General features: G+C 43.7%; 1 protein-coding gene across 1 annotated transcript in view; it reads left to right on the forward strand.

Annotated features, from left to right (window-relative positions):
- Positions 1-20,206, forward strand: part of BAZ2B (bromodomain adjacent to zinc finger domain 2B) — a 914,692-nt gene that overhangs the window by 85,644 nt on the left and 808,842 nt on the right. The window contains exon 2 of the mRNA XM_030210692.1: positions 10,494-10,703. The gene's annotated coding sequence lies outside the window, so the exon portion shown is untranslated. The remainder of the gene's footprint in view (positions 1-10,493; positions 10,704-20,206) is intronic.

The following is a 20,206-nucleotide window of genomic DNA, read 5'->3' on the forward strand; positions in this document are numbered from 1 at the left end:
TCTTACAGGCCCATGGCTTTAACTTGAACTTCAGTGTGATTGATCTGTTGTGACATTCTGAGGCAGCAGAATGAGAAATGGGCGTGAGTGGAAAAACAGAGTAACATCGTTTAGCAACATTGTGGTCACAGACGTTTTTGAAAAACAGAACAAGATGGCTTCTCAGGAAGATGACTTAGTCTTCCAGTAAAAGCTAGTCCATTATTAGCATTTCCAAGAAGAGCAAACCAACTGAATACCATAGCCAATCAGGGTTAACCATTATATTAGAATATCCAATACATGGGATTGTTGTCAGATTGTCTACGTAGACCTGTTATGTTACTGAGCGTATATAAGTGATTGTACTTTCTGCTTCAATGGAGAGAGACAGCCCCAGCTGGGCTGCTCTCTCACATGAGAAACCAATTATTTGTATCTGAATTGGCAAGTAATCCAATTGCTTTCTCATAAGTAGCCTTAAGTCTTTTGTATCTACTAATTGACTTTGGCTGGTAAAATAAAATATTAGAGACTCAGACCCAGAGAATACCTATGTGTAGCTGGGGTACTATATTCCCATAACCAACTGATTGTACATGTTGCTTGTATATTCTTTGGAGTCTCAGATATAGAAGTAATTTCATAAAGCAATACTCTGTACTATCAGTGAGATATCACTGATCTGCTAATAATACAAATACTTGATAAGGTATCTAATAAAGAGCAAACCGATGCAGTCTTGTGGAGATCTCAGTACCTGTGACACCTGTTTGATTCACTGACTGACCTCCCTATGAGAAATGAAGAGACTCATGTCCTTTGATTGCACTTACCAATGATCTTGTAATAACTACCTGCAGTACTGACTTTACCTGTCTGTATTTTTAATTTGGCAAGTCAATAAAACTATATTTCTCATATCTACTTTTGTCAAGCTTATTTCTCCCTAACTTTGGGAAGTGCGTTGAACACCTCTGGGTTAGATAGAACAAATAAATTATATATATATATATATATATATATATACATACAGTATATATATATATATATATATACACATATATATATATATATTGTGATAAACACAGTGTCTGCCCTTACAGGAGGAGGCCGCCAGAGGGCGCTCTCCCACTGAAATCGGGAAAATGCCCATTCTGGTCACTAGAGGGAGCTCCAGGGATCGAGAGGAGTATTGGCATATATGGGCCAGTAGAGGGAGCTCCAGAGAGATAGCTGGGGGAGTGAGAAGAGTCTTCTAGGCCAGATCTTTCTGGAACCAGAGGGGCGAGGTCTCAAGAGGTGGGGAGGTTAAGTGGACACCTCATAAATAGCTTCCTCTCAGTAGAGGGAAGGATTTGCTCGAAAGAGAGAAGTTTTGCCCAAGGGAGGGAAGATGGGAGCCTGGAGGCCAGAAGCCTGGACTGTATGATCCCGGTGCAGAGAAGATGAACTGTGTGTTCAAGGGACTGTGTGTCCCTAGTACGGGCAAGGTAAAGCAGGCTGCAGAAGCCTGGGGTTAGAAGTCCCCAAAATATTGTGATTGCTACTGAAGTGTTTAAAAGAACAAACAGCCGTGGGGTGGAGGATAGGACTGTACAGTCAATGTGAGTGAAGAAAGTCCTATCCAGGGGTGGTGGCTGTTTTACACTGAGACCCAGGTCTCCCACAGTAGATGGGCTCAGTGAGAGAATTTGTACTAAGATGACTAACGGCTGGAAAGAAGTGAGTTCCACAAGACTGCCGTATAGTTCAATAAATTGAATTTGCATTTTGATGACTATCTCATTTGCATGTATGTGAAGGCTGGAGAATCCTAGTTGAAGTTCCAGGAGAGTGCGAGGGGTCACAGCCCGTGAATCAGAGGGGTGACCGGGGCACACTGAACGGGACAGGGGAGGATTCCCAGCCGAAGGAAGACATGCCTGAGCAGTCACCCTGACTAAGGCAGAAGCCCCAGATATAGAGGTGGGTGCTTGCAAGTGACTAGGAGAAGACCAGCCAAAGTCCTGCTCAGGAGCCCTGGGCCAATGAGGCTGGGTAGAGAGCAGGAAGGGCACATGGCTTTACAGATTGCCCTGAAGCCAAGTACCAGGGAGCCTGAAGAGAGCTTAGTTGAAGAATATGCTGAGGTGGGGAAGATAAAGGAACCCCTTGTGTTTTGAACTGTTTGTTTCGGTGCTGTGCTTGCTGAACTTATTCTGAAAGGGAGGGGGAAGATAAAGGAAACCCCCTGGTTTGAACTGTTTGCTTCGGTGCTGTTTTGCTGGAGTTACTAGGGATTTACCACCAAGTGAACTGCTTTGATTGGAAGTCTGTGGCTGAGCAGTTTGCCTGGCCAATTGCAATACATAGCTTGGCTTGGGGGACAAGGGAACTCCGAAGAGACTAGTAAGCGAGACCCCGGCCAGCAGAGGGCTGCATTTCTGCATCACCCAGCGGCCGGGAGCGTTACAATATATATATATATATATATATATATATATATATATACAATAATTTCACTACATATTTTTCCAAGACCTTCATAAACAAAGGGATGGAAGCTACAGGCCGAAAATTACTAACAGATTGTAAATCTTCTTTAGGATGTTTTGGAATGGGAATAAGGACTATTTCACCCCAGGAAGAAGGGAAATATCCACAAAATTCATTGAACCATTCTGTAAGTTTCCCAAGAAAAAATGGAGATACATTCTTCATAACAAAAGTGGGGCAAAGATATAAGCTACAGTGAGATTTAACACTTCAAGCAATAATTTCATATCATTACGTTCCATAGGAGTAAAGTTGTTCCACATTAATCTCTGGGAGTCTCATCCCTTTCACTTAATGCTAACATTTATTTGTTGCATTTGTATCCCACATTTTCCCACCTATTTGCAGGCTCAATGTGGCTTAATCAGTTAGTTGTAATTGGGATCTTATAGATAAAACCTTATTCCTAAAGAAACATTACTAAATCATTTGCAGATGGTATTATAAAATTGTGCTATATTGTCAAATCATCAATATTCAACAAGCTATCCTCTAAATTAAACAGCTTATGCACTTTCATGGTAGACTCGTTTATCAAAACTCCAGCTCTACTGTTGGCTGCACCTCCAATTCTACATTTGGAGCGGGCTCCATCCTTGCCTGGACTTCTCTGCATGCCATCTATCTCTATAGCGTGGACACATCTTCATATTGCTTTGTGGGAAGCTGTTGCGGGTTGTCATATAGAGCACTCCTGCACCTTTGTTTCTGTCTGCTGGGGCATCCTCTGTGCATTCGCTTTTAGGGTGCTATTTCAGTTCCTTTTTTAGTGTTAGCTATCTCTAGCGTTGCTTCTTCTTTCACTCCTGGCAGTAGAGCAGTCTTGGTTCCTTGACATCTATCTGGGGTGTTCCTCCCATTTCCGGTCTGTGCTTGAGGAATACTTCAGGAGGCGGACTTTTCCTACTGGCATTGCCATGGTTAGTTTGGCCAATGGTCTGCCTTCTTGAAGTGCCAGTTGATTTTGATAAAGTTCCTCATGAGAGACTCCTGAGACAATTACAGTCATGGGATAAGAGGCAAGGATCTGGTCTGGACTAGGAATTGGTTATTGGGCAGAAAACAGAAGGTAGGGTTAAATGGTCATGGCCCTCAATGGAGGAGATTGAACAGTGGAGTGCCGCAGGGATCAGTACTGGGACTGGTACTATTTAACATATTTATAATTGATATGGAAATCGGAATGAACAGTGAGATGATTAAATCTGCAGATGACACAAAACTATTCAAGGTTGGTAAAACTTATGCGGACTGTGAAATGTTGCAGGAAGACCTTAGGAAATTGGTGCACAGAAATAGTAACGCCAGTTTAAACAATTCTGTCTTTTCTTCTAAATTTTCAATACTACATGAATCTCAATCAGGATTTTGATCCAACCACAGCACCGAAACAGTACTAATCACGCTCCTAACCAAATTTAAACAAACAATTGCAACTGGCAACAACGTTCTCCTCTTACAATTCAACATGTCCAGCGCGTTCGACATGGTTAGCCATAAAATACTATTGAACATCCTAGAATACTTCGGGATTGGAAGAAACATATTGAAATGGATTAATGGCTTCCTAACAGCAAGAACTTACCAAGTGACATCAAATTCGAATACATCATCACCATGGAAACCTGAATGTGGAGTACCCCAGGGATCGCCGCTATCACCAGCCCTTTTCAACCTAATGATGACTCCACTGGCCAAATCACTATCCAACCAAGGCCTCAATCCCTACATCTATGCAGACGATGTCACGATCTACATCCCGTTCAAACATGATCTAACAGAAATCACAAGTGAAATCAATCACAGCTTCCAAATAATGAACTCATGGGCGGATGCATTCCAACTAAAGCTCAACGCAGAAAAAACACAATGTCTTATCCTCTCATCACAATATAACAAGATCAAACACACCACTATAAACACCCCAGACTACACCCTTCCTGTCTCGGACAGCCTGAAACTTCTGGGAGTTACAATTGACCGAAATCTCACACTAGAAAGCCACGCGAAAAATATAACAAAGAAAATGTTCCACGCAATGTGGAAACTCAAAAGAGTAAAACCTTTCTTCCCAAGGGAAATATTCCACAGCCTGGTACAATCAATGGTGTTAAGCCACTTGGATTACTGTAATGCCATTTACGCCGGATGCAAAGAACAAATCATTAAGAAACTCCAAACTGCCCAAAACACTGCAGCCAGACTCGTATTTGGAAAAGCTAAATATTGAAAGCGCCAAACCCCTAAGAGAAAACTACACTGGCTCCCACTAAAAGAACGAAATGCGTTCAAAATCTGTACCCTGGTTCATAAAATCATTCATGGCGAGGCCCTGGTATATAGGTCAGACCTCTTAGATTTACCAACCAGGAACACAAAAAGATCATCATGCACATTCTTGAACCTCCATTACCCCAGTTGCAAAGGACTTAAATATAAATCAATATATGCATCTAGCTTCTCCTACATCAGCACGCAACTATGGAATGCACTACTAAATGCCATAAAAACAACGCATGACCTGACAGCCTTCTGGAAATTACTAAAGACCAACCTGTTCAAAAAGACATACCATAATGATCCTTCATAAATGACCTGGCATCAAAACTCTACCAGAACCAGGCAAAATCGAACTCGCTATACCTGTTTGCTTCAATCAGTTTGTCACTAATGAACATTAATGCATTACTCCCTTATCTCTCACGCCTGAAATGAACTGTTTATCTAACTTACTTTATAATTTATTTCAACATTTATGAACTTTAAATGTAATACTACTTTGTATTTCTCATTCCGGAAATGGCGATCGCCGTTACGGCATAATGTAAGCCACATTGAGCCTGCAAAAAGGTGGGAAAACGTGGGGTACAAATGCAACAAATAAATAAATAAAGGTGATATCTTTATTTCAGGTAGCTAAAATCGTTACTTTTGGCCCATGTCTCTTCTGTACTTTGGTCACTTCTAATTTCCAAGGTTGATTTTTCTTTTTCCAGTTTTCAGATAAGGTGAACTAACTTATCCCCCCTGTTTACTAAACTTTGCTAGTGCCAACACAGCCTATTCACTTTGAATGGGCAGTGTCGGCATTGATATGGCTTAATGGATGGGGGGGGGGGGGGCAGTAGCTGAGATATTTTGTTGGGTTTGATAGGAAAAACACTATAAGTCACTATTACGTAATAAAGCAAAACTAAAAAGAAGAAAAATATAAGTTCTATATCAGTCCACAACAGACAGGAGGAATCCAAAAAGAAAAAAAATCCCTGGAAACAAGGGTGAACATTGAAAACCTGTAGAAGAATTACTTGAGAGAGATCCTATCTATACAAAATCTTCATCTGTTCCTATTTGCCTGCAGGTATGGGAATCTCTGACTTTTTTGCTTCCAGGAATGATTTCAACTGATTAGGGTCAAAAAAGATAAACTTCTGAGAACCCAAGGTCACACAACATTTGTAAGGAAATCTCAAAATAAACTTGGTACCAGTTGCTAGCACTTGTTGCCACATCTAAAGAAATCACTTTCTATGATCTTGTGTACATTTAGTTAAATCAGGAAACATCCATATTTTCTGACCCGTAAAAAGTTTTTGCTTGTGATGAAAGTATAACCTCAAAATATTGTCACGATCTTGAGGAAATAAGAAAGTCACTATTAAAGTTTCTCCAGTCAATTTCAGAATCAGATTTTTCCAGAAAAGCAGTCAAATCTGAGCTGTCCTGTGATAGTTCCTCCACATTTAGATATTTCTTTCACGTTTAGAATCTGAGGAGCACATAAGGCTTTATCTTGTTGAGGTAATTTCTTAGATTAGTTAGATATGTAATATGCCTTTGCTGTAAGTGGAAAAACTTCTTTTGGCAATAAAAGAATTTCCCCCAAATAAATTTTCAATATATGTAAAGAGAAAACTGAATGCTTTGGGAAATTCAACAGTCTCGCATTCAAATACCTCAGAGTTCTCTAGATTCTTAACTTTCTAGCCATGTAAACTTTATCTTTAGTCAGGGAAGCCTGAACCTTCTGTGATTCCTGCAATTGACTCTGTAATACAGGTAAAAAGATTCTCAGCCTTCACTGCTAAAGAACTGAAAGTTGACACAGCCTTTGTTAAAGAAGAACAGCTTCATTCAAAAAAGTCAATTCCTCCCAGACCTCTATCTATCTATCTATCTATCTATCTATCTATCTATCTATCTATCTATCTATCTATCTATCTATCTATCTATCTATCTATCTATCTATCTATCTATCATTTCAAAAGGAACCTACCTCTTGAGTTTTGGAAAATTTCTACCAGAGGTGTTTCAACTTCATGGATGGAATTGCAAGCAATACCTCTGATTTGCAGCTGCAGATTCATGATAGTCATTCCTTCTTATAGTCACAAAATACTGTTACGATCATGACCAAATACGGCATTTGGGATATAAATTATTTGGACAAAGATTTTGGAATCCTACTCGTCTTGGGAGCTACTTTGGTATATCCCACAGATTCTGTACTGGTCTGATGAGGATGCTAAGGAAGGAGAAATTAGGTCTTATCTGCCCATTTTCTTTCCTTTAGTCTTACTAGACCAGTGTTCTTTATTGCAAGGCTTGGGAGCCAATGGTGGTCCCAGTTTACCTCTGGGGCAGCCCTCATTCTATTTTTTTTCTTCACTACTCTGCCTCTCTTCTCAAGTTTGTGACAGAAAACAGGAAGTGGATGGGGAAAAGAGCCATATGCTTAAGGAACAAGGCATTTCTCAGTAGAAAAAGAGAATACATTTGGAAATTCCCATCTCCTTGAGGATACTTCCCAATGAAACGTTTGAAGGTGGCCTGGTAGAGATGGATGTCATTGATGCACACTGGTCAGCAGTGTCATGTCCCTGCATGGGAAAACATTTGGTGGCCTTCATTTGGATCCAAAGTGGCCCTGACCTAAAATTAATGAAGACCACTGCATTAAACTAGTCGAGAGGCCCTTCCTAATGCATTTCCTGTTGTTAATCACTTTAATATTGTTATTTGCACCCTTGTAAAAAAAAAAAAACCCTTTAGATTCAATGTTCAGTTTTCAGTAACAGTTTAACTTTTTTGAAGGTGTTTATTTTTTTTTTACCCATGATGTGTTGAACATTAGTACAACTCAAGCAAAATGGAGAACATAGGTCCATTGCTGTGTTGTTCAAAATACTGAGCATCTTAAGGCTGCACGAAGCCTTTATTGGGCGCAGCACACAGGACTTTTTTTTTTTCCATTTTCTCTGCTAGTTGATGGGCACAATCCACAGGTTACAGACTGGTCCGGTGGGACTAAAGGAAAGAAAATGAGCAGTAAGACCTAATTTCTCCTTGTTTTATTTATTTGGATTTTGCTCACATCTTTTTCAGTAGTAGCTCAAGGTGAATTATATTCAGGTACACTGGGTATTTCTTTGTCCCTGGAGGGCTCACAATCTAATTTTGTACCTGAGGCAATGGAGGATTAAGTGACTTGCCCAAGATCACAAGGAGCGGCAGTGGTTTTGACTGGCCACCTCTGGATGTTAAGTCTGGTGCTCTAACCACTCCTCCACTCCCCACTAGGCTACTCCTCCACACTTATGAAGTTTATACTGTATTTGGATATTTTTTAATTATATATTTACATTGTCTTGGATTATGGATAGTTAAGGCAATTGATAATTGGTTATAGAATAAATGAATGTTTAAGGCAGTGATTCCCAAACCTATCCTGGGGGAATCCCTGCTAGTCAGTTTTTCAGGATAGCCACAACGAATATGCATGATGTAGATCTGTGTACCAAGGAGGCAGTGTGTGCAAATTGATCTCATGAATATCCATTGTGGCTATCATGAAACCCTGACTGGCTGGGGTTCGCTTAGGACAGATTTGGGAATCCCTGGTCTAAGGGTTTATCAACCCAATCTTTGGGGAAGCTATTCTGGTTTTCAAGATATCCATAATGAATATGAATAAGATAAATTTGCATACACTGCCTTCATTGTATGCAAATATATCTCATGTGTGTTCATTGTGAATATATTGAAAACCACAAGTGGCTTGTAGTTCACTGAAAGGCATTTTATATTTGAGGAAGATTTCTAATTTTTTAGTTGTAGAAAATATCCCTGTAACTTGATCTATTTTCAGGAGTACTGTTAATGGCTATTTAATATCTCTTTTTTCTGTCATTACGACTACAAAGAATTTTGTGTATCGTTTCCTTGTAATTAAAAAAAATTTGATTCTGCATGCCAAATATCTGGACAGAGTAAGTAATTCAACGGTTCTGTTTTTCCTTTGGTACAGGATCTGGTTAGTAATGCAGCAGAGTTAAACTTTAATCTCTTACTGGATGTTAACAAGGGTAGTATGGGAATTTGTGATTTTATGTAATAGATTTTACTGTACTTTTTATCTTAAATTATTTTGGGTCTTTTGGGGAAAATAAGTGTAAATAAATAAGTAGATTAATGGACATGAAAACATGGGCTTAGAAAGGGGAGATCATGTCAAACTTGATTGAATTTTTTAATGAAATGGTACAAGTGGTGGATTGTCTTATATTTTACTAAAGCTATTTTTTTTAACTGTTCTATTTAGAAGATAAGTGAGTCAGCAGGATAATATAGAAGTAGGCCAGAAAGTTGTAAACTGAGCATCAGGATAGTACGTAGGTAGATGGCATCCATATTGGTGGGAAGGGATTTGTAATTTAGCTTATGCCATTTTCAGTAGTAGCTCAAATCCTGTTCCCTGGAGGGCATACAGTCTGTCCCTGAGGCAGTGGAGAGTTAAGTGACTTACCCAAGATCCCAAGGAGTAGCAGTGTGATTTGAACCTTGGCTTCCCATGCTCTAAGCCTGTTGTTCTATCCACTAGGCTACTTCTTTATAGAAGGTGATTTTAGAAAGCTTACATGTGTCTAAAAAAAAGTGTCATATTAGTCCACTTGAATATGTGGAAATATATAAGGGCCAACAATCAAGCTGTAGGTATACTTTTATTTTTTTCAGCTAACAATAAATCACCTACAATTTGCTTGTTGACTCTTATTTCCACGGATGTAAAAGAAATAATTTAAGTATGTAAATCAGCATGCTTGTGTATGTAGTGATTTTAGAAGAAGCACTACCTGTACATGTATGCAACAACAAGCACATATTTGAAGGGGTGTGTTTTCTGTAAATAGTTTAGGTGGACCTTAAGAGAATATATGCATTTTCTATTTTCCAGTGGCAATACATGTTGTGGATAATTTTTCCATCTTTTGCTGTGCTTATGTCTCAGAATTAACACCAGCCTTAAATGATAGGGGTGAGGTTGGTGGTGGCATTCACTTTGTGGCTCCACAAAGTGTTTACGGATCAGGGTTTTATTTGCAGAAAAAAATAAAGTGGAACTGTGGAGCCATGGAAGGCGCAGCAGAAGAAGAGGAGTTGGTTTAGGGAGTCGAGTGATCATTTTCTACTGTATTCCGGTCTAGGAATGTGCATTCATATGAAACAATATGAGAAATATCAGTGACATTTCCCATGTCATTCTATGTGTTTTTTCCAAAAATGATGGGGGAAAAAAGCCGAAATTTTGTTTCTTTGTGTTAGTAGAGTGCAGTCTTCTGAAGAGTGCATCCTCTTTGTAAAGAGGATGCACACTTTTCCTATAGTGTGTACATTCACAAATCATTGTGCTCATGCACACTATCGAGTGCACGAACGATTGTGCATTGTGCACAGTACCCTCTTTGCAAAAAGACTCTTTTGGAAGAGCGTGCACTTTTTTTTTAAGTTTGTGCTATTAATGATATTGCTGCTGTAATGAAAAACAAATCCCCCAGAAACAAACAAAAAAACCCCAAACAAACCCCCAAACAAAATTAAAATTCCCATAAATGACACTGGAAATGATACAAAAATGAAATTTTTTATGCTGAACACCCCTAATCTAAGTTCACTCCTTTCCTTTTTCTTTCTTGTAGGCTGCCTGGAAGGTAGGGACTGCAGCAGAACACTCTTACTGCATTGCATTTTGAAGAGAAGTGGTCTAAGTGCATTCTAGAAAGTTTTCTCAGAAATTAAGCCTGCTACTGAGAAGAATGTTCATCATATAGGCTGCTTTCTCGGATGGCTGATGGATGGGATGTGCAAGTTCTCTGGGACCTGTAATCCAACCACCTGTATAAATAAAGGTACGGAGGACATGGGTTCAGAATTCTTTAGTTTAGGTGGTATTGTGATGGTAAGATAAAGAATCCATTTTCTACTATCATTAAGCTTCTTACCCTGTATTGTTATTTATAAGGCAATGAATTGTTGAAGATGTCTTTTCATAGGGAAAAAATGGGAAATTGTTTTTGTGAATAAGGCTTTAAGTATTTCAGAGTTAATGATGATTTAGTATGACTGCAGAAATGAATATTGACAGTATTAACAAACCCACTTCAAGAGCTGAGAACTGTGTTGACCCCCAGGCTCACTGAAATCTTCAGTGAACTATTCTCTTGGCCTTTGTGGTTAGAAACATGGTAATGGTAAATGAGCCTGAAAAACAAAATGTTTATAGACTCTACATCTTTGGTCTATTTCACTTATGTATGTGTGTGCTTTCCTATTAAATTACTAGAGTTCCTTTCCTTACTTTTTGATTTTTGGTATTGTATACCGTTTTGTTCTTGTGTAAAGCCAAGTGATATGGCAAGTTTAATAAACTATTTGATATTTTAATTCTAACAGAAACAAAAGAAAATAAGTAATAACTATAACTTAACACTCTTTTTTTCAGTATTATTGCATCACAATTTTTTGTTTGTACCAATGTATAATTATAGAGAAGATTAGCATTTTTTTGTGGGGGTGGGAGGGACAAAGTAGAACCCTAAAATACAAGCTAGGCTAGGGAAAGTAACCGATGCTAATAGCAGGTACAGCCCAAACAACCTTCCTTGGCAGACTCAATTTGTATGTTTCTTTCTCTGCGATTAATTTTACTATGCAAGAAAGTAAAAGTGAGTTTTGCAATCCTTTTAATGTACATTCAAATTAGATATTGAAGACTTTTTGCTAATAAATTGAGCCATTTTGTGACACCCTGACTTTTGTGGTGGTTGGCTCCTTTCATTCCTTTTTCTTTGCTTGTCTTGTTTATGGGAGGATTTTGTTTCCTATTTTTGTTTGACTTTTGTTTTAAAAGCATTATCTGTTGGTATAATAACTTACTAAGGGGTATGTTTACTAAGGTGCGTTAGCGTTTGTAACGCGCTTGTAAAGTTAAACGCTAATGCGCCTTTCCTTGTCATCAGCACCAGATGAATCCATTAACTGATGGGTTTTATCCGCCTACCAGCAGGTGGAGATACAGAACACTGAAAAACCACAGTGACCCTTGGACGGCTAGCCCCCAACTGCCTTCAGTATTTCTCTATCTCCCAGCACGTGTGGACGTAGCTTGATCAGCTCCTGGATTTCAGACTGCCTGGGGTGGCTCCTGTGCTTTGCCAGTTGAGCAGGGGTGTTGTGGCTGGTGGTGCTCACTTTAAAGGCATATAGGTTCGCCCTTTCCTTGCCTTACCCATTTTCCCCGCCTCCTGGAGTCCCTCTGTTGCTGCCTGCCTCCAACTTTCCTCACAGTGTTAAAAAAAAAAAAAGCGCGCTTTTACTGAGTGGCTGTTCTGAGGCTCTTTCCAGAGAATCTGGTGTTGTGCAGCTTGGCCGGAGCTCGTTGACTCGGTCTTCTGAGGTGAGAGTGGTGCCCAGCTCCTCCGGGGAGGTCCCGCAGACGCCGTTCTGAACGGGGTAAGTTTTGGCGCGAAGCCGCCATTTCATTGCCATATTTCTGTCCAGTCGGGCGATGGCTGCTGAGGGAGTTAAGCGCTGCTTCCGTTGTGGTAAACGCAGGTCAGCAGCGGGGCTGTGTAAAATGTGCTCCTTAGACGCTCACGCTAGTATGAGCATGGTGAGCGATGTTTCTTCCCGCTCGATGGAGCTGGCAGCGGGCGCCATTTTGGAAGCGCCGCATGCCTCGACCCTCGCAGTTGCGGAGGAGTCTGAGTGCAGGGGGACGCCTTGTTTAGAGGCTGCCAGAGGAGCTCCTACATTCGTTTCTCCTAATTCGGAGGCGGAGGGTCAGGGTGAGTTTTTCTCCACTGAGTTTGTGCTTTTAATGCATAAGGCTTTCATGCTGAAAAGAGCTCTGCCACAGGTGTCTGACACTGCGTTCAATCCTGGCTTCCTTCCGGGTGTTGAAGCCCCAGGGATGGCTCCAGGTTATTTCCTCCCCCGAGCGTTTGAAACACGCTAAACATAGATGGGTAAATTCCCCGTCTGAAAGTGGCGCATATCCTTTTCCCCCCCTGTGGTCGGGCTATGGGGAGTCTGAGGGGTCTGGCAGGCCCTCATGGACGGATGATCCAGAGGAAGGTGCCTGTTTGCCACTGGATTTGGATGATCCCAATGCGGTCTGGATTTTCCACCACGACGAGCTGCCAGCTCTCATTACTGGCGCCTTGCAGGCCCTCTCGATTGATTATCCTGCTGAAGGCGAGGCCTCCTCTGTTAATCTTAGGATGGCGAGTACTAAGAAGCCTACTCGGGCCTTTCCGGTGCATGACTCCATTCAAGAGCTTATTTCTGCTCAATGGTCTGAACCCGATGGGCCTTTGAAAGTGGCCAGGGCTATGGGTCAGCTTTACCCTCTGCGTGAGGAACTCTTGGCCACTTTGGGGATGCCTAAAGTGGTTGCGTTGGTCACGGCGGTGACAAAGAAGACCACTCTCCCAGTAGAGGGAGAGGTCGCTTTGAAAGACATGCAGGACCGGTGGCTGGAATCCGCGCTGAAGCGGTCCTTTGAAATTGCAGGCCTTGCCTTGAGGGCGTCTATTTGCAGTTTCTATGCAGCCCGGGCATGTCTTTCCTGGCTACAGCAGGCGGTGGAACAGCCCGCCGATGGTGCAGGCCCCCTTTCTGAGGTTGCCCCACGGATGGAGTCGGCCCTGTCATTTTAGCTTCGGCTAAACGGATGTCTGTGGCGGTGTCTGCCCGCCGCCTTCTTTGGCTGCGGCATTGGGCGGCTGACATGGCTTCTAAGCAAAGGCTGGTGAGGCTTCCCTTTTGGGGCCTCCTGTTATTTGGAGAGGAATTGGAGAAGATTGTGAAAGACCTAGGGGATTCTAAGCCCCAGCGGTTACCTGAGGATAGGCCGAGGCCTTCTTCCAAGGGTCCTGTGTTTCCCTCCTCTTCCAGACCTCGCTTCCGTGAAGCTCGCAGGTATTGCCCGAGGTGCTCTGCTGGGTTTTCTCAACGTGCCCGTTTTCAGCAGAGGAACTCCTTTCGCTCGGACAAACGTTCCGCAGGGGCTGTTTCAAGGCCAGGAGATTCAGGGGCGTCCTCCACAATGATGGGACGCCGGTCCACTCCTCCATGCCTGCAATAGGAGGACGTCTTTCCCTCTTTCTAGAGGAGTGGACCAAGATTACCTCGGATCAGTGGGTCCTGGACCTGATTAGAGAAGGTTACCAACTGGAATTCGGTGCCCCGGTGAGAGACGTGTTTGTGGAGTCCCGATGCGGCACTGCCTTAAAACGGGCGGCAGTAGAGGAGACCTTACAAGTCTTGCTGCACCTCGGAGCGGTGATCCTGGTGTCTTCCGCCGAACGCGGCTGCAGCTGCTATTCTATTAATTTTGTCGTGCCTTGAAAAGGCGGGGTCTTTTAGACTGATCCTCGACTTACGAAGAGTCAACGAGGCCCTCAGAGTACGACATTGTCGCATGGAAACCCTGTGCTCCTTCATTGCACATTCCTATCTGGCTTCCACACCAGCGGTTCCTCCGCTTTGAGGTGTTGGGAAAACATTTCCAGTTTTGGGCCTTGCCTTTCGGCCTAGCCACAGCTCCCTGTACCTTTTCCAAGGTAATGGTGGTTGTAGCTGCCTGTCTCGGGGGAGAGGGTATCAGAGTTCACCCTTATCTCGACGACTGGCTCATCAGAGCGGATTCGGCCGCTTTGAGGTGTTGGGAAAACATTTCCAGTTTCGGGCCTTGCCTTTCGGCCTAGCCACAGCTCCCTGTACCTTTTCCAAGGTAATGGTGGTCGTAGCTGCCTGTCTCAGGGGAGAGGGTATCAGAGTTCACCCTTATCTCGACGACTGGCTCATCAGAGCGGATTCGGCAACCGAGAGTCGTCTTGCCACAGCCAGAGTGGTTACAGTCCTGCAGAGGCTAGGCTGGGTGGTCAATATACCCCCTCTCAGTCTGTTGAGTATTTGGGGGTCCGGTTCGACATGGCCTTTGGGTTTGTCTTTCTCCCCAACCAAAGGCGGTGCAAGCTTCGAATCAGGTCCGTCTGCTTCTGCGGATGCCTCGCCCTCGAGCTTGGGACTTTGTCCAGCTGCTGGGGTCGATGACGGCCACCTTTGAGGTGGTTCCTTGTGCGAGAGCGCATATGAGGCCTCTGCAGATTGCCCTGCTTCAACAATGGTCTTCGATGTCCCAGGATTATCAACGCAGACTCGTGGCTCCCTGCAGCCCGGCTCAGTATGGAGTGGTGCCTCTCTGACAGGATGCTGCGCCAAGGAATGCCTCTTGCGCTTCCTTCTTGGTGCCTGGTGATAACAGATGCCAGCCTTCTGGGCTGGTGAGCGCATTGCCAGGGAAGCTATGCTCAGGGTCAGTGGACACCCGTGGAAGCGGGGTGGTCCATCAATTGCTTGGAACTGAGAGCGATATTCCAGGCTCTTATGGCCTTTCAAAAGACTCTGAAGGGGCTTGCTGTCGGTGTTCTGTCAGACAACATGACAGCGGTGGCATACATAAATCGTCAGGGAGGCACTCATTGCAGGGCCCTGGCCGCGGAGGCCGCTCAGATTTGCCACTGGGCCGAACTTCACCTCCAGCTTCTGTTGGTAGCTCATATAGCAGGTCAGAGCAACGTGAAAGCCGATTTTCTCAGCAGGCATCAAATCGACCCGACGGAATGGGAACTGACAGAAGAAGTTTTTCTTCAGATCTGTGCCAATTCGGGGACTCCCGGAATGGATCTTATGGCGTCAAGTGCAAACTACTACTACTACTAATCATTTCTATAGCACTACTAGACGTACGCAGCGCTGCAAACGCCAAAGTACCTCGCTTTTTCAGCAGAAGGAGAGATCCTTACTCGGCGGGGTTGGATGCTCTTGCTCAACCCTGGCCCTCGGGCCTCCTGTATGTGTTCCCTCCTTGGCCCTTGATAGGGTGAGTCCTACTGCAGATTCAACAGCACCGAGGTCTGGTGATTCTCATCGCTCCAGATTGGCCAAGGCGTCCGTGGTATGCGAATCTCCACCGGATGTTGGTGGACGCTCCTGTTCATTTGCCCCTGGTGCCGAACCTGTTGGTTCAGGGTCCGGTGACTATGGAGGAACCCTGCCGATTTGCTCTTACGGACTATTGAGAGGGCGCAATTGAGAAACAAGGGCTACTCTAACAAGGTCATCTCCACTCTCTTGCAGGCCCGCAAGCGGTCCACCTCCGCAGCTTATGCTCGCATCTGGCGCAAGTTTGAGGCGTGGCGTGTTTCAAAGGCGATCACACCCACGTGGGCCATAGTTTTGACAGTGCTGGATTTTTTGCAGGAGGGCTTACAAAAAGGCCTGGCTTACAATTCCCTGCAGGTGCAAGTGGCAGCATTATCATGCTATCGAGGAAAAGTCGCTGGCTTGTTCATTGCTGCTAATCCAGACATTGCCCGATTTCTCAGAGGGGTGCTTAGGCTCCATCCTCCCGTCCGTTTGCGCTGTCCGGCCTGGAACCTGGGGATGGTTTTGAAGGCTCTCCAGTGTTCGCCCTTCGAGCCGCTCAAGCGAGCTTCGGAGAAGGATGTGAGTCTCAAGACAGTCTTTTTGGTGGCCATTACATCGGCAATATGCGTGTCTGATTTGCAGGCACTGTCCTGTCGGGACCCCTTTCTGCAATTCTCGGGTAACGGTATGTACAGTGCCTTCCTTTCTGCCTAAAGTGGTTTCAGCGTTTCACCTGAACCAGCCCATTTTTCTTCCTTCCTTTTCTAGGGAAGAGTTCTCGGACTCCTTTGGGCAGTTACATCTTTTGGATGTCCGCAGGGCGCTGTTGCAGTATCTACAGATGTCAAATGACTTCAGGACTTCTGATCGCCTTTTTGTCTTGTTGTCAGGTCCTTGGCGTGGAGGCCCGGCGTCTAAGGCCACTATAACCCGTTGGCTCAAAGAAGTCATTTTTTCTGCGTATCTGCTTTCAGGTCGGTCTCCGCCTGAAGCGTTTTAAGGCGCATTCCATGAGAGCGATTTCCTCCTCGTGGGCTGGAACTGGTGCATTCTCTCTTCAGGAGATCTGTAGTGCGGCTACTTGGGCTTCTCAGCTCTCAGTTGTCTGGCATTACAGGCTGGATGTTGCAGCGAAGCAGGACGCCATTTTTGGAGCACAAGTGCTTGCTTGCGGTGTGGCCTGTTCCCACCCTAAGTAGGGAGTGCTTTTGTACATCCCATCAGTTAATGGATTCATCTGCTGCTGATGACAAGGAAGGGAAAATTAAGTTCTTACCTTGGTAATTCTTTCCTTTAGTCACAGCAGATGAAGACTAAGCCAGCAGATCAATATAACATCAAAAAGTATTTTATTCAATATACTGTATACAAGACAAATGCACGACACAGGCTGTGTTTCGCCCAACAAAGGGCTGCGTCAGGGGCTAGTCTGTATCTTTCTAAAAAAGAACAATTATAATTTGCATATCAGAATAAAAATATATATAAAAAACCAGCACAAACAGCATGTACTGTTATATCGCCAGTAGATGACCCGCTAATTACCCGCCAGTACATGCTGCCACGCAACTTAAGAACAATCAACGAGCAAGCTTCCTTCCGCAGATCATTGAAGACCCATCTTTTCGAAAAGATTTACGGAAAGAACCAAAACACATAAAGTCCACACCTACTGTTCACGAATGCATCACACATTCACCTCTGAACTCTCATTCCCGTAACATCACATCATTCATACCTTCAATCACAGAAAGATATATATCATATGTCTTTATGCCTTTTTATCGCCCTCTAAGCTCCCATTGTTTCCTTCCAATGTTTCAATGTTTATGCTCCAGTGTTACATTCCTTAACGACACTTCAATTGTTTCGCATAATTCTGCAAAATGTAATCCATAACCAATCTGTAACAAATTGTATTTCCAACATTTAACTCATATTGTAAGCCACACTGAACCCGCAAAAAGGTGGGAAAATGTGGGATACAAATGCAATAAATAAAATAAATAAATAAATGTAACAAAAATAAATAAATGAAAATGATAATGGAATTCAAACATGCATGGGATAAACACAAAGGAATCCTGTTTAGAAGGAATGGACCCACGGAATCTTAGCGGACATCGGGTGGCAACACCGGCATTTGGGAAGCAAAACCAGTGCTGGGCAGACTAGGCAGGCTTCTACGGTCTATGCTCTGATCGTGACTGAATAGATATGGATGGGCTAAAGTGTAAATTTTATGGGGCTTCGACGTTAACTTCAGAACTTTTAGTACAAGAACAGTGCTGGGCAGACTTCTATGGTCTGTGCCCTGAGAATGACAAGGACAAATTAAAATCAGGTATTCATATAAAGTACCACATCCCATGTAAAATGAGTTTATCTTGTTGGGCAGACTGGATGCACCGTACAGGTCTTTATCTGCCGTCATTTACTATGTTACTATCAGGCTTATTTTTGAAAGAGAAGGGCGGCCATCTTTCGACACAAATCAGGAGATGGGTGTCCTTCTCCCAGGGTTGCCCAAATCAGCATAATCGAAAGCCGATTATGGGCGTCCTCAACTGCTTTCCATCGCAGGGATGACCAAAGTTCCCGGGGGCGTGTCGGAAGCATAGCAAAGGCGGGACTGGGGCGTGCTTAACACATGGGCGTCCTCGGTCGATAATAGAAAAAAGAAGGGCATCCCTGAAAAACACTTGGGCGACTTTACTTGGTTCTTTTTTTTTTTTTTTTTTTTACGACCAAGCCACAAAAATGTGCCCTAAATGACCAGATGACCACCGGAGGGAATCAGGGATGACCTCCCCTTACTCCCCCAGTGGTTACTAACCCCCTCCCACCCTAAAAATATTTAAAAATATTTTTTCCAGCCTCTATGCCAGCCTCAAATATCATACCCAGCTCCATGGCAGCAGTATGCAGGTCCCTGGAGCAGTTTTAGTGGGTACTGCAGTGCACTTCAGGCAGGTGGACCTAGGCCCATCCCCCCTCTACCTGTTACACTTGTGGTGGTAAATGTGAGCTCTCCAAACCCCACCACAAACCCACTGTACCCACATCTAGGTGCCCCCCCTTCACCCATAAGGGTTATGGTGGTTGATTTTGGGGGGCTTAGCACACAAGGTAAGGGAGCTATGCACCTGGGAGCTTTTTCTGAAGTCCACTGCAGTGCCCCTAGTGTGCCCGGTTGGTGTCCTGGCTTGTGAGGGGGACCAGTGCACTACGAATGCTGGCTCCTCCCACGACCAAATGGCTTGCATTTGGTCGTTTCTGAGATGGGTGTCCTCGGTTTCCATTATCGCCGAGAATCGGGGACGACCATCTCTAAGGTCGACCTATAAATGTTGAGATTTGGGCATCCCCGACCGTATTATCGAAACGAAAGATGGCCGTCCATCTTGTTTCGATAATACGGGTTTCCCTGCCACTTCGCCGGGACGTCCTGCAAGGACGTCCTCAGGAAATTTGGGCACCCCATTCGATTGTGCCCCTCCATGTAAACCAAGTTCTGCTTGTCCTGGGAGAAAGCAAAGTTACTCACCTATAGCAGGTGTTCTCCAAGGACGACAGGACTAACCATTAGACTACTCCTCCCCTAGGAGTTGGGAGGAGTAGCTTAATGGTTAATGTAGTGAACTGAGATCCTGAGAAACTGGGTTTGACTCCTACTGCACTTGTTTTGACCTTGAGTAAGTCACTTAACCCTCCATTGCCCCATGTACAAAACAACAATATTAGATTGTGAACCCACAAGGAGCAGAGAAAGTACCTGCATATAATATGTACAGCACTGTGCACATCTAGTAGTGATACAAATAAGTAGTAGTAGTATTGTACTGCTGGTCCCACACAGGAAGGCACTTGCGCATGTGTAATGGAATACTGCCAAATGCTGTGTCAGATGATAACACCCTAATATGAGAATACTAGTCCCGTTGTCCTCTGAGTAACTTCACTTTGGCATTTGTGGAGATCTCAGTTGGCAGCTGCTTGACCAACTGTAAGGATCTTGGCATGCTTTATTGAAAGACACTAACTCCTTTGGACTGTTAAGGATTGTTTGACAGTTGAACAAACCCTTTCCTTTGCCTTTTGATTCCTCTGGTCTCACTTCTGATGACCTTGCTTTGGCATTTGTAGAGAAGGTTGCTAATGGTGTTATCCTTTCCTCTCTGGACACTATCCCTGTAGGTGGTACCCTTGATAGCCCTACCTCTGACTCCTCTATTGTTCATCTCATCATCACTGGCTTCTCTGCTTTTAGGATACCTCCCCTTTTTAAGGTAGAAAGTTATTTTTGCAATGAATTCATCTTCTGCAATCAGATCCCATTCCTGCTTTTATCCTCAAGCAGTTGCTTACTCACTTTCTGCATGTTGTACTCTTCTCTAGCCTTAGAGATGTTAGTTTT

This window comes from Microcaecilia unicolor, chromosome 7 (assembly GCF_901765095.1).
Source record: "Microcaecilia unicolor chromosome 7, aMicUni1.1, whole genome shotgun sequence".
NCBI lineage: Eukaryota > Metazoa > Chordata > Amphibia > Gymnophiona > Siphonopidae > Microcaecilia > Microcaecilia unicolor.